The sequence below is a fragment of the Mauremys reevesii genome, unplaced genomic scaffold (genome assembly GCF_016161935.1).
Source record: "Mauremys reevesii isolate NIE-2019 unplaced genomic scaffold, ASM1616193v1 Contig186, whole genome shotgun sequence".
Lineage (NCBI taxonomy): Eukaryota > Metazoa > Chordata > Testudines > Geoemydidae > Mauremys > Mauremys reevesii.
In genome coordinates this window covers 22,571-40,626 of record NW_024100811.1, presented here as the reverse complement: position 1 = coordinate 40,626, position 18,056 = coordinate 22,571, and the positions used below count along the sequence as shown (strand labels likewise).

Here is an 18,056-nt window from a genome sequence, read left to right as displayed (position 1 = left end):
GTCAGAACCAGTCACCTGATCAATATGACCCTTTATGGGCGACTTCTCTGCCTACTCTGCAATTTACACCCCCACTGAAGGGGGTGGGGTACAGCTCTGACTGAGAGGCCCCACAGGAGAAACTTCAGCCCAAAGACAAATTTGTGTGAAATGCTGAGAAGTGAAGAGTCCCCTTCCCTTCCCCCCAAATCCCCAGAACTCTAGTGTCACCCCCATGGCACAAGCACAGGGAACCCAGTGAGATGGGGTTACATAATACAATGGGGGAGGCAGCAGGGAGAGAGGTGACAGGGACTCTCTCTTTTCCTTCTCTCGTCACTTTCTGTTCTGCTCTTTCCTTCCAGGAACTGCAGTCACAGCAGGGAGGGGTTTGTCTCCGTGTCTGTCACGGAGGTGGTGGAAGTGACGGATTCTGTGACTTCCTGCAACCTCCGTGACTTCTGCAGTGGCCACAGTGGCTGACTCCAGGGCCACTCAATCAACTGGCTCCAGGGACCGCCCAAGCAGCGGCCAATGCGGCTGGTCTGGGACCACTTGACCAGTGGTCCTGAGGGCAGCAGGAGCAGCCACAGCTTGGTGGCCTCTGGCAGCACTTCTGGGGTGGCCAGAGCAGCAGCTGACCCCCTGGGGCTCCCCCCTGCCCTAGCAGCAGCTGGAGTGGCAGCGACTCTCAGGGCTTCTCCCCTGGTAGCTGGTGCTCATTATCCATCAAATAAATCAAAACACTTCCACCTGCAAATGGATTTAGCCTGGGACCTCAGAGTCAGCAGCTGTTACGCCCCCACTGAGCTCTCTGGTCAGGTGTCCTAGTGCCGGGAGCCTCCGATTTAGATCCTAAAATAGCGTTTTTGCACCAGGGTGGCTGAAATTTTGAACCAGACATTGTAGCTCCACCGTTATTTTATTGAATTGCTTCAAAACAGCAAGTGTAGAAAGTCTCCTAAGTGCCAGGCTCTCTGCCATGGAAACAGCTGCCCCTGCTCTCCAGGAGTCTGTGCGTTCCACCCAGCAACGTACAAACCTGCTCCGCACTGAAGGGGGGTCAGACAGTGACGGTAATGCAAACCTTCAGACTATTAACCCAGGTCCCTTTCTTTAACCCAGGACATGCCAGTCACCTGTTAGCCATGGCGTTATCTTCATCTTCAAATACCTCTCAGGACATTGAACAGAGGGAGTGAAACCCCCTCCCCCGAATGGCTCCCTGTTGAGGCGTTGTACCGTACCTGCCCCTGGAGACTGTCTGGTTTTATACTCTTAGAGCTTTTTCTCTTCAAACCCCTTATCCCAATCTCTGGGCCAACCTCCGCATTTCAGAGTTTAGAATTTACTCTCATCACCCTCCTATGGCACTTTCCATGTGAATTGGGCAAAGCAAGTGGGGGAAGCTCCGTGGCTAATGAAAACCAACACTCTGGGTGAGGCCTGAACTCACACCCACAGCTGTATTTCCCCCTGCATGAGCCACTATAGGTGCTTCTTAGACAAACTTGGGCTGTAGGTGGTTATGTGTGTCTGTGCTTCACCACTTTGGCTGCTCTGTGAAAAGCTGTTGGTTCAAACAGAAGCTGGTGGGTTTTTGTTTTGTTTTAAGCAATTAGAGTCTAGTACATTTTAACAGGCAGAAAATGTCCTATTCAGGTCTAGCCCCATTTGACTCCTTCTGTCCATCTTCTTCCTTCCCCCTCAGTGTCTTTCCTTCCCCATTGGGGACATGCAGAGATGAACCCCAGTCAGTCTGTGTCACAGAGAGTCTGTATCTCCTAAGGAATGTGAGTGAAGGATTCCGGCTGAATTAACGCCGCTCACCTGGGTTAGAAACATTTGTTTCTTTCGAGCAGATAGTGGGAAATGGGACATTAATTCAGACCCAGGAGGCAAGGCAGAGGCTTCATGCTCTTGATCTCCATGAAGGGAGAGAGGATCCCCAGGAAGGAACAGAGCTTCCTTTAGATTCAAGCTGGGTCTCCTGGAAGTTGGAAAAGACCCTTGGTCACTGAGGATCTCATGGGATCGTACTGCTCCAGAGGCTCGAGAGTCCTGGGTGCGGGAAGGGTGTCACTGCACAGTCTGAAATGGAAGGGAGGACCCTGGAAGGGACGGGGAGGAACAGAAAATGGAGAGGAATGAAACAGAATAAACCCCTCTTCTCTCTCCCATCCCCAACCCAGCAAGAACTGTTATCAGTGGGGAAATTCCCCACGATGAATGGCAGAGACCACAGAGACATTTGCCTCATGCTGAGAAGTAAGGTGACCAGACACCAAGTGTGAAAAATTAGAGAGTTTCACCAGATGCATTGGTGGTATAGTGGTGAGCATAGCTGCCTTCCAAGCAGTTAACCTCGGTTCAATTCCCAGCCGATGTGATGATTCCTCCACTGGGAATTGGTTTAATTTCAGTCATATTGTATCAGCTTATCAATGGAATGAGAGAATCAGTATCCCAAATCCCAACAGGTCATTAAACACCCAGTGGAGGAAGAAAGGGGTGGGACTATATAATGAGCAGTTGGAGTCATCCTGGTATTACAATGCTTCATTTCTTTTTTTTTTTAATTCCTTTACTTCCCTCTCCCTTTTAGACTCAGAGCCTTTAAGGTCAGAAGGGACCAGTGTGATCATCTAGTCCGACCTGCTGCACCTTGCAGGCCAAAAGACCCCACCCACCCACTCCTGTAATAGACCCGGGAGGAGGCAGCTCCGTGCTCTGCCCCTACCCCAGGCACCACATGGAGGCCTCTGCTCCTCCCCAACGGGTGTGCAGAGATGTGCCAGCAGCACTAAGGTGGCTCCTGCCCACTCTACATCCGTCCCTCCGTGCCGCTCCCAGAAGTGGCTGGCATGTCCCAGCATCCCCTGAGGTGGGGAGGTCTCCACGTGCTGCCCCTGCCCCGAGCACCATCTCTGCAGCCCCATTGGCCAGGAACTGTAGCCAATGGGAGCTCTGGAGGCAGCGCCTGCAGACAGCAGCACATGGAAATCCCTGGCCCCACTCATCTAGGAGCTGCTGCCAGAGGGTTGTGTACCGGTCACTTTGGGAGCTGCACCACCCTCCTGCACCCCACCCCACCCCAGCGCAGAGCCCACACTCAAATTTCCTCCCAGTGCTTTGCTTGTCTTTCTTCACCAGAACCATCCTTCTTCTCCTGGGCTGCAAGTAGCCATCCCTGGGAAGCCAAGAGGCAGGCACAGGATTCTGCCAAGTAAGTGTCCCACAGCGCTGCGATGGACAGTGCGATGAAGGTAAGTCTTCCCGAGGCAGAATGAACTGCAATGCAGCGAACCACTGGCCAGGCGGTCGGGGCGAAGGGCATTCACTGGAGGTACAAGCTTGTGAGTGACTCCTGAGCACAGGGCCCCTTCCACTTTTAAGGACCTGCTCCTCATGGCCTGCGACTGGAGATGACTTGGCTGCATCTGGTGGGTCACACTCCACCTTGGGCAGTGTCCATGCTCTGGGTGTGCGAGTGCTGCCTAATGAGAGTCCCAGACACCTTGTCTATCTAGGAGCTCTTCTGATCTTCCAGCTGTTCAACGAGCCCCTTCATCCCACAAGCATTCCAGGAGGGAGCGGGAGGGGGAGGGGGAAAGCCACTTCACAGGCATTCAGAGAGGGAGAGGAGACAAAAATGGGAATCGGGGAAGTATAACAGACCTATTGAGCATAGAAATCACTGCTGCTCCTACAACAGCAGGGACAGGCCACTAGGATCTGGGAAGAACTAAGCCATCATGTTTCTGCCTGGTTTTGAACCAGGGACCTCTTGCGTGTGAGGCAAACATGATAACCACTACACTGCAGAAACTCTGTTGCAGGGCTCTGCCCCTCCCTTCATAAGAACATAAGAACGGCCATACTGGGTCAGACCAAAGGTCCATCCATCCCCATATCCTATCTGCCAATAGTGGCCAATGCCAGGTACCCCAGAGGGACTGAACTTAACAGGTAATGATCAAGTGATCTCTCTCCTGCCATCCATCTCTACCCTCTGACAAACAGAGGCTAGGGACACCATTCCTTACCCATCCTGGCTAATAGCCATTAATGCACTTAACCTCCATTAATTTATCTGCAAAAAGAACAAGGAGAACATGTGGCACCATAAAGACTAACAAATGTATTTGAGCATAAGCTTTTGTGGGCTAAAACCCACTTCATCGGATGCATGCAGTTAAAAATACAGTAGGAAGATATATATACACACACAGAGAACATGAAAAAAATGGGTGTTGCCATACACACTATAACAAGAGTGATCAGTTAACGTGAGCGGTTATCAGCAGGAGAAAAAAACCTGGTGTTGGGAGGGGAACAGGAGAAAGGACAAAGGAAGCAAGAGACGAAGAGAAAAGAGGGATCAGACAGTGGATGGAGCAAGAGGTGAAACAAAAAGGACAAACCCCAATGTCCCCAGTGATTCTAAGGGACAAAATCCAGGTGTGCAATAAAATTCTGCCTCCTTAAGCTCATGTTTTCCATGCCTAGAATTCAACTCTCACCAGATGGATCAGACTGAACAGGTTTCACACCTCCAGGAGGCTCTTACCTTCTAAACAGGGACGGCTGTTTTCTAGTAAAATCACTAAAAGGGAAGGAGAAAACTCGAAAGAGGTTCCTCCTGGCGCTCACGTCCGTGAACCCGAATACTCTCTCAGTCCTCAAAGAGAGACCTGGAGAAGGAGACTTGCTGCAGCAAAGCCACAGGGGTCTCTGAGGTTTCCCTGGCCCCTCGCCCCTGTCCTGCCTGGCTGATGTCAGCATCTCTCTGTGAGGTCACCACCTCCCCACCACCTTGGACCAATAGGCTGAGGTCCTGCAAAAGGCCTTTGTGATGTCACTGCCACATCCCTCCCTTGCTGTGCTAATGTTCTGCCCCGGCCAGGCACTTTGGAGGTTTGAGCTACTCCCTGTGGATCACCCCACTCAAGGAGCGTTCGTTCTAGGCAGCAAGCCGGCTAGACAGGGAAACAGCAGATGCTGCTCCCAATGCTACACTCAGTTTTTCAGAAATTAGTTGACTTTATGGCCAGAAGAGACCATTAGAGCATCTAATCTGACCCCCTGCATATCACAGGCCTCCTGTAGGACACCATAGCTATTTTTGGGGCAAACACATTCCAGAAAGGCATCTAGTCTTCATGAAATGACATCAAGAGATGGAGAATCCATCACTTTCCTTGGTAACTTGTTCCTGTGGTGAATCATCCTCGATGCTGAATATTTGTGCCTTAGTTGTAATATGAATTTGTCTCTTTTCACCTTCCAGCCATTGGGTCTTTTTATGCCTTTCTCTGCTATTTTAAAGAGCCCTTTAATACCCAATCTTTTCTCTCCATTAAGGCACTTCAACACTTCAGTGAAGTCACCTTTCAATCTTCTTTTGATCAGCTAAACAGGTTGAGCTCTTTCAATAGCTCACTAGAAGGCATTTTTCTCCAGTCCTCAGAACATTTGGTGGCTCTTTGCTGCCCCAGCTCCAAATTGCACAACATCTTTTTCAAATGAAGACACCAAAATTGGAGGCAGTATTCCACTATCAGTCTCACTGATGCCGTTTCACCTCCTGTGACGTTATTGACATAATCTGTAACTGTATAGATCACTGTTGCGGCCACTGTTCTATATTTGCAGCCAATATTGTAGAAAGGTTGTTGTGTCAGAGGTCTATGGAGAGGTTCTGATTGGCTGATTATAATGATGCTATCTCTAACTGTGTATCATTTTTGTAGTTGATGTTATGAATATTGGCTCTATGCTGCCCGTATTTCAAACTTGTGCTCTGCTTCCAGGGAACACCCCAGCCAGACAAGTTGGTGTCAGTTCTGCCTAGCCTGCTTAATGGCCCATTAAGGACCATCAGCTCTACAGTTGACCCACTGAGAGAAGGCAGATACGCCTTGTGACTCAGCAAGGTCTGCAGGGACCTGCCTATGGACGAACTCTAAGGTTTTTCTGTGCCCCGTGCTGGATAAGAGTGTCCTTGGGACAAAGAAAGCAAAGACCACATGGCAAGAGGCTATAAAAGGCTGATGCCTCATCTCCATCTTGTCTTCAATCCTGCTTCATACCTCTGGAGGGACTTTGCTACAAACTGAAGCTCTAGACAAAGCACTGAATGGCCCATCCCAGCGGGGGATGGACTCCAGAGACTTGATTTGAACCTGCAGTTTATTCCTGAACCAAGAACTTCCCCATTACTGTATGTGAAGGGTTAAAATCCATGTGCATTTTATATAACAACCTGGTCTATGGATTGTGCCAGCTCTTTTCGAGACCCGAAGTCCAGACTATGGTGTGACGTTATTGATATAAATGGGAACCATATAGAACATGGGTTGCAACCAAGGTCCTGTGGTGGCACCAAATCCTAAGTAAAGGGGGTCATATAAGGTGTCTAAGACCAGGTTCTGGGTTGCTGGTTATGATTATGCTGTCTGTATGTCTGTGTATCATTTTGTAGTTTAAGTATAAAGTATTGGCTCTATACTGTCTATATTTTGTATTATGCTCTGCCTCTGGGAAGTGTCCCAGACAAAGCTGATGTTAGCCCGGCATAGCTGGCTTGATGGCCCATTAAAGGGCCATCAGCTACACAATTGACCCATGGAGAGAAGGCAGACACGCCTTGTGACTCAGCAAAGTATGCAGAAACTTGTTCATGTGACTGAAAACTCCATATTTTTTTGCTGTAAGTTTCCACCTTGAGGACAAAGGGATTCTTACACCTGGAAAAGTCTATATAAGGCTGATGCATCATCTCCATCTGTAGAAGTAGCAAAGAATCCTGTGGCACCTTATAGACTAACAGATGTTTTGCAGCATGAGCTGTGGGTGAATACCCACTTCTTCGGATGCAAGCAGTGGAAATTTCCAGGCAGGTGTGTATATATAAGCAAGCAAGAAGCAAGCTAGAGATAACGAGGTTAGATCAATCAGGAGGATGGGGCCCTGTTCCAGCAGCTGAGGTGTGAAAACCAAGGGAGGAGAAACTGGTTCTGTAATTGGCAAGCCATTCACAGTCTTTGTTTAGTCCTAAACTGATGGTGTTAAATTTGCAGATGAACTGGAGCTCAGCAGTTTCTCTCTGGAGTCTGGTTCTAAAGTTTTTTTGCTGGAGGATGGCCACTTTAAAATCTGCTATTGTGTGGCCAGGGAGGTTGAAGTGTTCTCCTACAGGTTTTTGTATATTGCCATTCCTAATGTCTGATTTGTGTCCATTTATCCTTTTCCTTAGAGACTGTCCAGTTTGGCCGATGTACATAGCAGAGGGGCATTGCTGGCATATGATGGCATATATTACATTGGTGGACGTGCAGGTGAATGAACCGGTGATGGTTCTCCATCTGGTCTTCAATCCTGCTTCTGACCTCTGGAGGGACTTTGCCACAAACTGAAGCTCTACACCAGGGACTGAGGACCCATCCCAGCGGGGGATGTTCCAGAGACTTAATCTGAACCTGCAGTTTACTCCAGCACTGCTGCAAGCCTGAACTAAGAACTTTGCCATTACTGTATGTAATTGATTCCATTTAACCAATTCTACCTCTCATCTCTACCTTTTTCCCTTTGTAAATAAACCTTTAGATTTTAGATTCTAAAGGATTGGCAACAGCGTGATTTGTGGGTAAGATCTGATGTGTATATTGACCTGGGTCTGGGGCTTGGTCTTTTGGGATCGAGAGAACCTTTTTCTTTATTGGGGTGTTGGTTTTCATAACCATTCATCCCCAGGACGAGTGCACTGGTGGTGATACTGGGAGACTGGAGTGTCTAAGGAAATTGCTTGTGTGACTTGTGGTTAGCCAGTGGGGTGAGACCAAAGTCCCTTTTGTCTGGCTGGTTTGGTTTGCCTTAGAGGTGGAAAACCCCAGCCTAGGGCTGTAACTGCCCTGTTTAAGCAATTGGACCTGATTTGGCACTCTCAGTTGGGTCCCGCCAGAATCGCTCCGTCACAGTGGCGTAGTCGTGCTAGGATCCACAGAACCAGGTCAATTAAGCTTTGGGTCAGAACCCCACACTATCCAAATTTTAACTTTGGGATTGAGAGTTTGGTTGGTTAAAGATCAGTGACCATGAGACAGAAAGCATCAGCAAAAGCAATGAAACTGCAAGCCTTGAGAGACAGCCTGCAGTTTGATTATGAGCAAGAACTGGCAAAAATTCGAATGGAAGAGAAGCAAGTCTTGGCCCAGCTGGAGAGAGAGGCGGCTGAGAGAAAGAGAGAGGCAGCTGAGAGAGAGAAAGAGGCTGCTAAGAGAAAGAAAAAGGCTGCTGAGAGAAAGAAAGAGCTGCTGGCTGCTGAGGAGGAGACTCACAAAATACAACAGGAGACTCACAAGATGCAACAAGAAACTGCTAGACTCCAGCTCCAAGTCAAAAAAGCAGTGGAAGAACGGCAGAGACTGTATCCTCTGGAAAATCCAGTTTATAACTGTGTTGATATGTGGTATTACTCTGGGCAGTTCTCTGTGTTTAACCCGTTTTGCTATGGCTATGGAGAGGGGGATTCTAACCTGGTGGGAAATAGCTGTTTGTCTGTGCAAATAAGCAGTGTGTCTGGGAATGAAGTTTCTGAATGTCTGTCTGATGTCTCAGAAGTGAATCTGGAGTTAAATCAAGAGCAGAAAGATCTCATTGGGGAGGAAAATGTTTCTCAGGTTAAATCCCTAACTAAGGAAGGAGAGGGTAAATTTGTAATGGGTAATGGATTGGTGGCTAGTGCAGCTTGTAGAAGTAAACCTGAAATGGGTAACTGTGATTTGCTAAAAGTAGCTCAGTGTAGTGAAAAGAGCAGCAGCTTATCTGTTGGGAGTGGCAATGTGCCTGGTAGGGAAAGTTTGGAGGAGCCTAGGCAGCCTTGTGAGCTGATGGCTTTGTCTAATCAGCAGTTTGGGAAGGGAGGGATAGTGGAAGATGAGTGTCCATATCCCTTACCTGTTTCCTGTGTGGAGAAATGTGACAGTGAAGGGAATGTGCCTGTCTCTGTCAGGGGTATTGACTTGCCTATGGAGGGAGCTACCTCGGTCTCCAAGCAGTTGTCTGTGAACAGCCCTGTGTGCTGGGACAAGGGAAATGGGATCCCAAGCTGTGTGTCTGATGAAGGAGAATGTGTCTCCGGCTCTTCTGTGTCTGTGGAGCAGACAGAAGGTGCCTGTCAGCCTGTGATGGTTGAGGGTGATTCAGTTGTCTCGAAGTTGGTTGTAAATACAGCTAAAGCCCAGGAAGGGAATGGTCCTGAGTTTGTGTCTGCTGGGGAGAATGGCACTGTGACTAGGTTGCATCCAGTTAGTGTCTTAGCAAAATCCCAGAGAACAGACAATTCTGGTGCTTGTAGTTTGCCAGTTGCTAATGTGTGGTTGGAAAAGGGTGTTGCAACTCTGTCTGATCAGGGTGATACCCTAGCCAGGGCACAAGGAGAGCATGAAGGTGATTTAATTGTGTTACCTACTGACAGTTTGACAACTTGTAGCAAGAAGGAAAAGATTCCTGAACTTGTTCATGGCCAAGGGAAGGAGACTGCTTCTGACCTGTTATCTAGAAAGTCTGTAGGTGTGCCTAAAAGGGGATTGTGTAGAAATCCGCCTGTTGGGCCTAAGGTGATTCTGAATGTAAGTGAGACCCAGAAAGCATCTGTGGTTGCTCAGGGAAGTGTTCCTTTAGAGCAAGCCCTAGGTGAAGAGGGGAAGGGCAGAATTTCTGTGAGGGGTGAATTGCTGCTTAGAGAAGCTCCTAGGGAAAGGAATCCTCATGGTAGCCTGTGCAAGCAGTTTACTGCAACTGAAGGGTGTAAAAGTGATTTAATCAAGAAAGTTTCAGTTCCTAACAGCCAGAAATTTTCGGTTGTGAATGGATCCACTGACTTTCCTTTTGAGAGATCCAGTGTGGGCAGCTTTGAAAAGGTCTCAGGTGGAGTAGAAGCTGTTAAGGAAGTTGAGCAGCCCTATAACCACCTGGCTGTGTGCGGCCAGCTTGTTGGGGAGACAATGGTGTTGGGGCAGGAATGTCTCCAGGCTGATTCTGGGAGTGAGCAGTCTGTGCTTCAGGATCTGAGGACAGATTCAGTTACTGGTGTTTCAAAGCAGAACAGTTTTATGGCTGAATGCTTGAGGAGGCAGGGGAGAGCAAGCCAGCTCTCACCCTCAGACCCTTTGAATTGGTGTGATGTCTCTGTAAGACGAAGTCCAGCCTTGAAATCCATAGCAGCTGAAGAGTTAAAAGCTAGTGTCTGTGTTAATGCAAATTACTTGGCTGGCAGGGAGAAGAAAGAATTGCTAATAGCTGTTAGCACAGAGGGCCCACCCCATCAGCCAGTGAATTCTGTTAAGCAAGAGAAGTCAGGGTTTAATCCTGCAGGACAAGAAGGAAAGAGAGAACTGAATTTTGCAAAGGGAAGCCACAGGTTAACCCTAAAAGGCCCAAACTCCAATGGTATTGAGCCAAGGGTGTGGCATGACAAACATGTTTGTAAATGGACACTTGCAATCAATTTGTTGTTATTGCTAATGCTAAATTTTGTAACTAATGTGTTGCTATTGCCAAGAACTGTAACAATGTACAATGTGCCTAATCTTTTGGAAAGTCCCTTAAACATGTTGAAAGAAATACATGAAAACACACTTTATGTTAAAGGGCCTTGCTATACTGATGTTTCACAGTTAATGCATGTAAACAGTGTTGGAACTTTTCACAGGGGAAAATACATTCCAGACCTGATGTGCTATATGAAAGGGGAAACTGAGGCACACTACCATATTGCTTTCATGGCTAAATGCCAAAAGTCCTGTACTATGAACAACATCAGTATCTACATTGGTTTAATGTTAATTGGGTTCAAAACATTGGCCAAAGCTGGTATGGATAAAGTAGCTGTTTTCTTTAGCTCTTGGCAAGATCACATGAAACATACAGGAACCATGCTGCAAAAGCTAACCAAGTTATACCTTGAGTTTGTAAAAAGATTCATTCATTTTGATAAACCATTTCGGTTATACACTGGTACGGCCTCTAGCCCAACACTAGCTGTAGTGAGACAGACCCAAGGAAAGGGGGCTCTTGGGATGCAGTCAGCGATGTTTTGTCATCCCTTCCTGCATCAATTTTGCGTTGGGGGTGTGACGTTATTGATATAAATGGGGACCATATAGAACATGGGTTGCAACCAAGGTCCTGTAGTGGCACCAAACCTTAGGTAAAGGGGGTCATCTAAGGTGTCTAAGACCAGGTTAGGGGTTGCTGGTTATGATTAGGCGGTCTGTATGTCTGTGTATCATTTTGTAGTTGAAGTTATAAGTATTGGCTCTGTACTGTCGGTATTTTGTATTATGCTCTGCCTCTGGGAAGTGTCCCAGACAAGCTGATGTCAGCCCTGCATAGCTGGCTTGATGGCCCATTAAGGGCCATCAGCTACACAATTGACCCATGGAGAGAAGGCAGACACGCCTTGTGACTCAGCAAAGTATGCAGAAACTTGTCCATGTGACTGCAACTCCATTTTGGCTGTAAGTTTCCACCGTGAGAACAAAGGGATTCTTACACCTGGAAAAGTCTATATAAGGCTGATGCATCATCTCCATCTTGTCTTCAATCCTGCTTCTGACCTCTGGAAGGACTTTGCTACAAACTGAAGCTCTGCACGAAGGACTGTTGACCCATCCCAGCGGGGGATGTTCCAGAGACTTAATCTGAACCTGCAGTTTACTCCAGCACTGCTGCAAGCCTGAACTAAGAACTTTGCCATTACTGTATGTAATTGATTCCATTTAACCAATTCTACCTCTCATCTCTACCTTTTTCCCTTTGTAAATAAACCTTTAGATTTTAGATTCTAAAGGATTGGCAACAGCGTGATTTGTGGGTAAGATCTGATGTGTATATTGACCTGGGTCTGGGGCTTGGTCTTTGGGATCGAGAGAACCTTTTTCTTTATTGGGGTGTTGGTTTTCATAACCATTCATCCCCAGGACGAGTGCACTGGTGGTGATACTGGGAGACTGGAGTGTCTAAGGAAATTGCTTGTGTGACTTGTGGTTAGCCAGTGGGTGAGACCAAAGTCCCTTTTGTCTGGCTGGTTTGGTTTGCCTTAGAGGTGGAAAACCCCAGCCTAGGGCTGTAACTGCCCTGTTTAAGCAATTGACCTGATTTGGCACTCTCAGTTGGGTCCCGCCAGAATCGCTCCGTCACAGTCCCATGGTGACTTTTTCTCTGCGTTGAGGCAGGCCTGCTCCTTCGAGACTCCTCGCTGCCATCCCCGCCCAACTGTCCACAAACTCGTCGGCCAGCTGGCCTGAATGCTACGGGTTCTTGGGCTTCTGGTCCACCAACCACCGCCTCAGGTCGGATGGGCACTGCTCATACAGGTGCTCCAGTACGAATAGGTCAAGCAGGTCCTCTCTAGTTTGGGCCCCAGCTGTCCACTTGCGGGCGTATCCCTGCGCCCGGTTGACCAGTTGTAGGTATGTGATCTCCCGGGTCTTATGTTGGCTCCGGAACCCCTTCCGGTACATCTCCGGGGTCAGCCCAGACTCGCGGAGCAGGGCCTGTTTGAACTGGTTGTAGTCCCCTGCCTCCGCCCCTTTCATTCGGCTGTACACCTCCACGGCGGTGGAGTCCAGTAAGGGGGTGAGAAACTGGATCCTGTCTGCAGGGTCAACCCAGTGCAGCTCACAGGCATTCTCAAAGGCCGTCAGGAAGGTATCTATGTCCTCCCACTCCTTACGCCGGGCCAGGAAGCTCTTATCAAAGCTCTGTGTAGGCTTGGGTCCCCCCTCACTCACCGCAGCCGGGGCCTCACTGCGTTTCAGCTGGGCCAGGTCCAGCTCATGTTTACACTGCTTCCCCTTCTCCGCCCATTCCTGCTGGCGCTGGCTCTCCTCGTGTTTACGTTGCTTCTCCTTCTCCTCCCGCTCCTGTCTCAGGTCTTGCCTCCTTAACTCAAGCTCTTCCCATCTCAGCTCCCTGTCATATTCCAGCCGCATCCGCTCCAGGGACAGGGAGCTCCGCCGGGACGATCTCCTGCTGGCCACTGAGCCCTCGGTAGCTGGGCTCCTCCCCCCCCCCAGGCATAGGGATGGGGGGTCTCGGGAAGCCCTCAGCGGCCGGCTGACCACTCCCAGCAGGGACAGACACTGGTGTCTGCGCTGCATCTGCCAGGCTGCTTCCCTCAGAGACAGGGATCGGTTCATTCACACGATCCCCCCTCTCCAGCTGGGCAATCAGCTGGTCTTTGGTGAGCTTCCCACTGTGCAGCCCCCTCCGCTTGCACAGCTCCACCAGGTCGCACTTGTGCCGCTTGGCAAACATCTTCCTGCTGGTCGCTCGCAGGCCAGGGTGCTCGCCGCTCCCCACGGGTTCTAGGGGGACCCCTAGTGTGCCAGTCCTTGAGGTCACCACCTCTCTGCCAGGGTCGAGCTGCAGACTCCTCCACCCCGGGACCGCTCGCTGCGATCCCCGGGGGACCCTGTTACTGCAAAGTCCTTCTCTCTGGTCACACTCTCCCAGGGGTTAATCACCCCTAAAATCGTCCCTTTCTTTTACTGCTCCCCAGTCACTTACTGCAGGAAGCGCCATCCACGGGGTGCAGTAGATCCCACTGCTCCCACCAGTTGTCATGGAGTGTGGGGGAGTCAGAGCCCCGCACCCCCAGCTGCCTGTGATTCACAGTAACTCTCAGCCAGCCAGTAAAGCAGAAGGTTTATTTAGCCAACAGGAATATAGTCCAACACAGGTCTTGCAGGCACAGATAACAGGATCCCCCCTGTTAGGTCCATCTTGGGGCCCCGGGAGCCCCACAGCCCCCATTGGGGAATCAGAGCCCTGTCTGTGCTTCCCTTCCTTCCCCAGCCAGCTCCAGTCTGCCCAGCCTCCTCCAGCCCCTCCCCTCTGCTCCGCTTCTTTCCCGGGCCAGGAGGTCACCTGACCCCTTTGTCTCCAACACCTTCTCCTGGCACCTTTGCAGGAGGGGCCCAGGCCATCAGTTGCTAGGAGACAGAGTGTCAGGCATTCGGATGCGCTGGCCTTTGGCTTTGCTAGATACTTAAGATCTGCACACAGCACCCCAGTAAGAACAGTCCCACTTCATCACAAGGACAAACACTGAACTGAAATAATTCAGAAATCAGAAGAGAATAATAATATTACATTCAAATCAAAGCGGAGGGTGGGGTTGGGGGAGAGCTGGGACAGAGTGGGGCTGAGTGGGGCTCCCTCCCTGCCCTCCATGGGGGCTGGCTCAGGCCCTGAGGTGCCCCCATTAATCTTCCTCTGTGTTCCCCTAGGAGTCACGCCCCACATTTTGGGGACCACTGACCCCTACTCGCTCAGCAGGGGCTAGTGATGCCAAAGCCCAGGGAAAGGGAGAACAAGTGTGGGGTCCCCAGCACCGGAACCACCCCCCCCACTTCTGAGTGTGGCTCCGCCCCCTTCCACACCTTCCACCCACGGCCCCACCCACTGTCACCTCTGTTCCACCCCTTCCCCCACTGGCCCGACCCTGTCACTCCGTTACCCCTGCCCCGCTGCGGCCCCGAGACCAGAGAAGCTCTGTGCCCTGCTGCAGCCCCCGGGCCGTAGCAGGGAGTGGGAGCTCCTCCAGCCCTGGGGCCCCCGTGGGGGAGACTTTCCCAGGGGGGCCTAATTTGGCCAGGGCCCCTAGTCATGGGCCCCACTGTCCCCTTGGTGATGCAAGGTTTGGGGAGGCTGAGCCCCCCCGAGCCTCCATTACAAGCTGCCCAGGCTACCTCTGCTCAGTGGGTGGCCAGTCTCCCTGTGTCTCTGCTGTTCGTGCGGGGGAGCCCGGCCGGCCTTAGGGGTGGGGCCCCCGGCAGCCGCCCAGGGCTCCAGGGGTTCAAAGGGCACCGTGTGGCCGTGCAAAGGTGCGCACTGCTCTCCCCTGCCCCAGTGCTCCTCCGTGGGCCCCTCTGTTTCTTTCCTCTCCGTTCTCTGCTCCTTCCTTCAATTCCAGAAACCTCCCTTGTGTGTCAGACGGTGCAGTGACGCCCTCCCCACCCCAGGCCTCTGGAGCCTCTGGAGCAGAAAGATCCCAGGAGCTGAGGATGGATCCAGGGGTGAGCAGCTGGCAGGAAGGAGTCGTAGCAGCTCTTCTGGGAGCGCAGGGGAGGAATGACTCCCCCTTCACTAGCTTCTCCCGTCAGGCTCTGGGGAGCAGGGAGGGTTGTGTGATAAATTCCTGTAACCCTTCTGCCCTCTGAGTTGGCAGAAACAAGGGCCGGGTTCAGTATCTAGCGGTTCTGTTTCAACAACACAATGCAAAACTGGCTTGAGCTACCACCCAGTGACCTGGAACAATTACATAACACCTCGCGGCGCCTCTAGGAGGCAATACTTCTCTCGCAAGCAGGAGTCTGAGCCGCCCACTCCACCAGCTGTTCCATGAACCACTCCAGTGGTCCCTGCAAACTGCTCTGCTGGGGCAGCAAAGAGCCACCAAATGTTCTGAGGGCTGGAGAAAAATACCTTCTAGGGAGCTATTGAAAGAGCTCAACCTGTTTAGCTGATCAAAAGAAGATTGAAAGGTGACTTCATTGAAGTGTTGAAGTGCCTTCAGGGAGAGAAAAGATTGGGTATTAAAGGGCTCTTTAATCGAGCAAAGAAAGGCATAACAAGACCCAATGGCTGGAAGATGAAAAGAGACAAATTTATATTACAACTAAGGCACAAATATTCAACAGCGAGGATGATTCACCACAGGAACAAGCTACCAAGGAAAGTGGTGGATTCTCCATCTCTTGATGTCATTTCATGAAGACTAGATGCCTTTCTGGAATGTGTTTGCCCCAAAAGTAGCTATGGTGTCCTACAGGAAGCCTGTGATATGCAGGGGGTCAGATTAGATGCTCTAATGGTCTCTTCTGGCCATAAAGTCGACTAATTTCTGAAAACCGAGTGTAGCATTGGGAGCAGCGTCTGATGTTTCCTGTCTAGCCGGCTTGCTGCCTAGAACGAACGCTCCTTGAGTGGGGTGATCCACAGGGAGCAGCTCAAACCTCCAAAGTGCCTGGCCAGGGGCAGGACATTGGCACAGCAAGGGAGGGGTGTGGCAGTGACATCACAAAGGCCTTTGGCAGGACCTCAGACTATTGGTCAAAGGTGGTGGGGAGGTGGTGACCTCACAGAGCGATGCTGACATCAGGCAGGCAGGACAGGGCGAGGGGCCAGGGAAACCTCAGAGACCCCTGCGGCTTTGCTGCAGCAAGTCTCCTTCTCCAGGTCTCTCTCTCAGGACTGAGAGAGTATTCGGGTTCACTGACGTGAGCACCAGGAGGAACCTCTTTCGAGTTTTCTCCTTCCCTTTTAGTGATTTTACTAGAAAATAGCCGTCCCTGTTTAGAAGGTAAGAGTCTCCTCGGGGTTTGAAATCTGTTCAGTCTGATCCATCTGGTGAGAGTTGAATTTTGGGTGTGGAAAACACGAACTTAAGGAGGCAGAATTTTATTGCACACCTGGGATTTTGTCCCTTAGAATCACTGGGGATATTAGGGTTTGTCCTTTTTGTTTCACCTCTTCCTCCATCCCTCCCTCCCTCCCTCCTTTCTCTTCATCTCTTGCTTCCTTTGTCCTTTCTCCTGTTCCTCCCAACACCAGGTTTTTTTTCTCCTGCTAATAACAGCTCACGTTAACTGATCACTCTCGTTATAGTGTGTATGGCAACACCCATTTTTTTCATGTTCTCTGTGTGTATATATATATTCCTACTGTATTTTTAACTGCATGCATCCAAGGAAGTGGGTTTTAGCCCACAAAAGCTTATTCTCAAATACATTTGTTAGTCTCTAAGGTGCCACATGTTCTCCTTGTTCTTTTGCAGATACATTAATGGAGGTTAAGTCCATTAATGGCTATTAGCCAGGATGGGTAAGGAATGGTGTCCCTAGCCTCTGTTTGTCAGAGGGTGGAGATGGATGGCAGGAGAGAGATCACTTGATCATTACCTGTTAGGTTCACTCCCTCTGGGGCACCTGGCATTGGCCACTGTTGGCAGATAGGATCTGGGGTTGATGGACCTTTGGTCTGACCCACTATGGCCATTCTTATGTTCTTATGAAGGGAGGGGCAGAGCCCCATGACAGAGTTTCTGTAGTGTAGTGGTTATCACATTTGCCTAACATGCAAAAGGTCCCTGGTTCAAAACCAGGCAGAAACATGCTGGCTTATTATTTCCCAGCTCCTAGTGGCCTGTCCCTGCTGTTGTAGGAGCAGCAGTGATTTCTATGCTCAAAAGGTCTGTTATACTTCCCTCCCCTTGCTTTTGTCTCCTCTCCTCTCTGTATCAGAGGGGTAGCCGTGTTAGTCTGGTTCTGTAGAAGCAGCAAAGAATCCTGTGGCACCTTATAGATTAACAGACGTTTTGCAGCATGAGCGAACACCCACTTCTTCGGATGCAAGCAGTGCATTCTCCCTCTCTGAATGCCTGTGAAGTGGCTTTCCCCCTCCCCCTCCCGCTCCCTCCTGCAATGCTTGGGGGATGAATAGGCTGGTTGAACAGCTGGAAGAGCAGAAGAGTTCCTAGATAGACAAGGTGTCTGGGACTCTCATTAGGCAGCACTCACACACCCAGAGCATGGACACTGCCCAAGGTGGAGTGTGACCCACCAGATGCAGCCAAGTCATCTCCAGTTGCAGGCCATGAGGAGCAGGTCCTTAAAAGGTGAAGGGGCCCTGTGTTCAGGAGTCACCACAAGCTTGTACCTCCAGTGAATGCCCTTCGCCCTGACCGCCTGGCCAGTTGTTCGCTGTGTTACATTCCATCGCGCCTCGGGAAGACTTACCTTCATCGCACCGTCCATCGCGGCGCTGGGGGACACTTACCTGGCAGAATCCTGACATCCCCAGTGCCAGGCCTGTCCTGGGAGCGTGAGTATGCAAGTGTGAGTGTGACCCCCCCATCCCTTCTTTTGAGCTTAGCTATCAATATAATAAATGTGCTGCTTTCTGCCAAACTCTGGGGGGTCATTAGTCCTCCCTAAGCTTATTAGCTGGCCCAATTTTGGGTAACAGAAGCAACATTGTTGGATCTGTCATTGTACCAAAGGAGGAGA

The 18,056-nt window shown here is 50.2% G+C and overlaps 2 non-coding genes across 2 annotated transcripts; one reads left to right on the top strand and one right to left on the bottom strand.

Moving 5' to 3' along the window:
* Positions 1–3,735: 3,735 nt before the first annotated feature.
* On the bottom strand, positions 3,736–3,808 carry TRNAV-CAC. Its single transcript has one exon. It is a non-coding gene; the product is annotated as a tRNA-Val (tRNA).
* A 13,280-nt stretch (positions 3,809–17,088) lies between these two features.
* Positions 17,089–17,161, top strand: TRNAV-AAC. Its single transcript has one exon. It is a non-coding gene; the product is annotated as a tRNA-Val (tRNA).
* Positions 17,162–18,056: the final 895 nt, after the last annotated feature.